The following is a 4,995-nucleotide window of genomic DNA, read 5'->3' on the forward strand; positions in this document are numbered from 1 at the left end:
GCATCATTCTTATGAGCAAGGAAAAGTATCCAACCAAATCTAGAGTAATCATCTACCACCACAAGACCATAATGTTTACCTCCTAAACTTTGAGTTCTAGTAGGACCAAAAAGGTCAATATGTAACATTTCCAATGGCCTTTTGGTTGAGATTCCATCTTTTGATTTAAAAGAGAATTTTACTTGTTTGCCTAATTGACAAGCGTCACAAGTAAGATCCTTATCAAACTTGATGTTTGTGATTCCTCTAACCAAATTTCTTTTGACTAGCTTAGAAATTTGATACATGCTAGCATGTCCCAACTTTCTATGCCAAAGCCATTTTTCAGATTCAAAAGATGTAAAGCATGTTACATTTTGTTCCTTTAAATCCTCAAGAGTTAATCCATACACATTGTTACATCTTTTAGCTTCAAGAAGAACATTCCCAGTTTTCTCACACACAATTAAACAAACAAATTTCTTAAAGATAACTTCAAAACCCAAATCACAAAGTTGACTAACACTAAGCAAATTATGTTTCAAGCCATGTACAAGGAGAACATCATTTATACAAGAAGAAAAGTTTTTACCAACTTTCCCAACAGCCACAATTTTTTCTTTTGCATCATCACCGAAAGTGACAAGTCCTCCATCATAGTCATCAAGTTTTATGAAGAAGGTTGCCTTTCCGGTCATATGCCTAGAGCATCCGCTGTCCATATACCACACATTTTCCTTCCTTTTGGATGCTAGGCACACCTACAAAACAATGCTTAAGTAACCTTAGGTATCTAAATCTTTTTGGATCCTTTTACGTTAAACCATCTTCTATGTCCTAAGCCATTGTAATCAAAAACAATTTTATAAACCTTGTCACCAACCATTCTTTCACCGAAAAAGCATTGAATGGGAAAGTGTCCATTCCGATTGCATAGTCTACAAAACCTTGGAGTTGCATTTTTGTTAAAGTAGGTGGGATCTTGAAATCTTGTGTCATTAGAAGATGAAGCAATATTTTCAAAATGTGAATTTTCAGATTTATAAAACCCCAACCCAGCCTTATCATAAAGAGGTTTTTGACTAGCCAAGATGTGATTTAAACTTTCGGAACTTTGTGTAAAGTTAGCCAAGTCTTCCTTAAGTCTTTTAACCTCTTTAAGCAACTCTTCATTTTGCTTAAAATAGTCCACATATGCAAGAACACAATGGTTACTTTCACAGCTCCTAACTTGGGCTCTTAACTGCTTATTTTCTTCAACAAGATCACAAGCAGTTTCGGCCTCTCTCACTTTTTCTTTTAGAAAACTGTTTTCGGCCTTAAGAATGGTAATTTGCTATTCAAGTTCTTGATTTTTCAGCAGAAAACATCTTATTTTTTCAGAAAGATGGTCTATCATAAGATGAAGATCTTCAGTGTTAGGGTTATGAAAGACTACCTGATCTATGTGGTCTGCCATGAGACATGTCTGTGACTTGGTCTCGGTTTCTTCATCATCATCATCAGAGTCATTCTCCAAGTCTTCCCATGTGGCCATCAGTCCTTTCTTCTTTCCTCTTTTCGGCTTTTCCTCCTTCTTCAGCTTGGGACAATCAGATTTGAAATGCCCCATTTCCTTGCAATTATAGCAAGTTACCTTGCTAAGGTCTTTCTTTACTCTCCTTGTGCTGCTGCCTTTGCCTTTGAGCTTAGCCATTTTCCTGAATTTTTTTGCAAATAAAACAAATTCATTTTCAGAAGAGTTATCACTGGATTCATCATCCAGAGGGTTAGTCACAAAAGAAAATGCAATTTCTTTCTTTTTTGTATCTTTTTTCAAATAGGTATTTTCAAAAGCAAGAAGATTTCCTCTCAAATCATCAAGTGTCATGGAGTCTAAGCTACTACTCTCAGAAATAATTAAAGCTTTAGTTTTCCACTCTTTTGTGAGACATCTCAACACTCTTCTCACTAGCACAGAATCTGAATGTGTAATTCCAAGAGCATCTAAGCCAACAATAATAGCATTGAACCGTTCCAACAGTTCATCAATGGACTCTCCTTCCTTCATTGCAAACATTTCATATTCTCTATTCAGCATATCTGTCCGAGTCTTCTTGACAATGGTGGTTCCTTCATGGGTGATTTGTAGTTTGTCCCAGATTTCCTTTGCCGTTGTGCATCTTGATACCCGTCGGTACTCCTCGAAGCTGATAGCACAATTGAGCAGATTTATTGCCTTGGCATTTAACTCCACCTTCTTTCTATCTTCCTCGGTCCATCTTGCTTCTGGTTTGAGAGAAACAACTCCTTCTGCACTTGTGATAGTTGGAAATTGAGGCCCTTCGAGAATAATCTTCCAAAGTCTGTAATCCACTGCCTGTACAAATATCTTCATCCTCTCCTTCCAATAGGTATAGTTTTTCCCATTGAAAAGAGGAGGTCTGTTGCTTGATTGACCTTCAGTTAGATTATAGGACACCACATTTGCGCCACTGTTTTCTGCCATGAGGATCTTTACTCCAAGCTGCAAAGCTTGATCTCTTTGAGACCAAGCTCTGATACCAATTAATGGTTTCAGTGGCTAAGAGAAGGGGGGGTTGAATCTTAGCCCCCTTTTTGTTGCTTAATACTTGCTGAACTCAGAGGAGACTTTTCAGTTTTGGCTCGTCTCTGGATACGAGACCTTTTTGTTTTTGCTCGTCACTTGCCATGAGACTTTTTGTTTTGTCTCGTCACTTGGCACGAGACATTTTAGTTTTTGCTCCTATGTAGTAGAAAACAGAAATGGAGAGAAGAAAGATTACACCCAGATATATCCTGGTTCAGCTGCTAAGTGCAGTGCAGCCTACATCCAGTCTCCATCACAAACATGATGGAATTTCACTATAATCAATCTGATTACAACTTGTAAAGTGCTAACCCAACTTACAAGGGGATTCCCACAGAATCATGAAACACAACATAGATGAACAAAGGAACTCTAAGACATCTATGGCTTTTTCTTTTAATTTTGCACTCTCTGCCTTTTTCCGCTCTATGGCTTTTTCATTACAAACCTCACTGTTTGCCTTTTTCCATGAGACTCAAGACATGACAAAATTAAACAGAAAAATACAAAACAAAATGCATTGAAGGAGAAGAGAAAACTGTTAGCTCAGGTAGCTCTGAGAACTCTGTGCCTTGCTCTCTCAAATTTTCTCCTTGCCTCAAACAGTGGCTGTCCACCCTTATTAGAGAAGAGGGGAGCCTCCACTTATTGAAGCCAAAACCGAACCAACTTCTTCCTCCTTCAACAAAACCGGTTCGGCCACATAGAGAGAGAAGAGATAATCATGCAAAACCCAACATGCAATTACCTCTTGTCCTTCCTTGGTCATCACCCTTCATCAATCCGAGCTCTCCATTCTTGGCTTGCTCTCCAAGATGGATTTCTGGCCCTTGATGCTTCATGATGATGATGACTTCATCTGCTTCAATCTCTGCCTTCAACCATCACTTCGCCACTCTAGCTACTCCCTGTGGTGGTTGAGCAGAATCAAAGACAAGCCATGCTTCAAGAATCTCCCTTGCTGGCCGAGATCTTCTTCGTCCATTTTTGAGCATGAAAGGCTCAAGATACATCACCAAATCTAACCAAATATAGTGAATATCTCAGCCACAGCTCATTTTTATTTTAGTATGTTTTCTTGCCATCATTAGCTTGATAGTCTTGATGCATGCAACTTCATTTCGGTAGCTCCATGTAGCTTCCATGGCTTCCTTTATTTTCTGGATATTGACCGAAAAGAAGAGAGAGATGAGAGAAAATAAACAACTTGAAACAAAAGCAATTCAAATGTAATAAACCAATTAGTTGGTGAAAGTTGCTTTTACTTCCCTAGCTTAGAGTGGCGTGTAGTCATTACACCCATCAATCAATTCAGCTGAACTTTTCTCTCTCATGTTCCCCATGCATTAATTAACAATGTAATAGATTTTGAAATCCATCACATGGTTAAAGGCTTGGTTCCGTTGGAAGCACTTTGCTTTCATTTTTTTTTTTTGGTTTCGGACCAAGTTTGGAACCATGCATCACAAATAAAATTTGGGCTTGTAGCATTGAATTTAAAACTGGCCCAAATGATAACATTTGCTTTCTTGATGAATATTTGATTCGGATCAGCATGGAAACATTCATCAAAATTCAAATTGGGCTTGGTAGCAATAGAGCTTAATCTGACCCAATAAAATTTTGATTCCTTCAAACCAACTGGGCTTAGTGATACTATTTAAGTTCTGGCCCAATAGTAACATTTGCTTTCCTGATGGATTTTTGGATCAAGCATTGTACACAAAGGAAAGCTTTCTTTGGGCTTGCTGTATTTCATTTATTTTCGGCCCAAAAAAAAATCTGCATAACAAAATTATTAATTAAGCAAATATGAGTTAAGATTAAATCAATAATTTTGTAATTAAATATTTTAATAATGTTTGTTCATCATCAAAATTAAATAGGAGTTTTCCAAACTCATCAGAACACTTGACACATTAAATCATTTCTAATATTGTCACATAAATATTTAATGAAATTATCATTTTATAATTTTTTTTATCATTATATTATTTTTTAATCTTCTTAGGTAGTATTTAGCCTTATTTTTTAACTCGAACCCGCAACCTCTTAATTGAGTATGGAGAATCTATGCCATTTGAGTTATTACTCATTGGCTATTTCTACGTAAATTTTTCTATACCTTTAATAGTAATGTTATTTTTTTAATAGATATAAATTTGTTAGTAAAAAAGAATTTATTCTCTCTTTTTATTCTCACTTATATTCACGTTTAGTCATTTACTATATAAATCAACGTTCACTTCACACCCTTTTCTTTTTATCTCCTTTCACATCATCTTATGCCTTTCACTCTTTATCTTCTATCATTACTAATATTTTACACAATTATTTAAAAAATTTAGTTAATGATTATAGATTTAAAGTTCTTTATTTTAATTTGCTAACAATTTGTTCACTGTATGTTGAGTGGTGAACTTCTA

At 36.1% G+C, this 4,995-nt stretch overlaps 1 long non-coding RNA gene across 1 annotated transcript in view; it reads right to left on the reverse strand.

Annotated features, from left to right (window-relative positions):
• The window catches only part of LOC110270374, a 19,319-nt gene continuing 16,578 nt past the window's right edge, over window positions 2,255–4,995 (reverse strand). The window contains exons 3-4 of the long non-coding RNA XR_002359833.1: window positions 3,466–3,473; window positions 2,255–2,265 (exon numbers count right to left, since the gene is read on the reverse strand). This is a non-coding gene — a long non-coding RNA (uncharacterized LOC110270374). The remainder of the gene's footprint in view (window positions 2,266–3,465; window positions 3,474–4,995) is intronic.

The sequence above is a fragment of the Arachis ipaensis genome, chromosome B03 (assembly GCF_000816755.2).
Source record: "Arachis ipaensis cultivar K30076 chromosome B03, Araip1.1, whole genome shotgun sequence".
Classification (NCBI taxonomy): domain Eukaryota; kingdom Viridiplantae; phylum Streptophyta; class Magnoliopsida; order Fabales; family Fabaceae; genus Arachis; species Arachis ipaensis.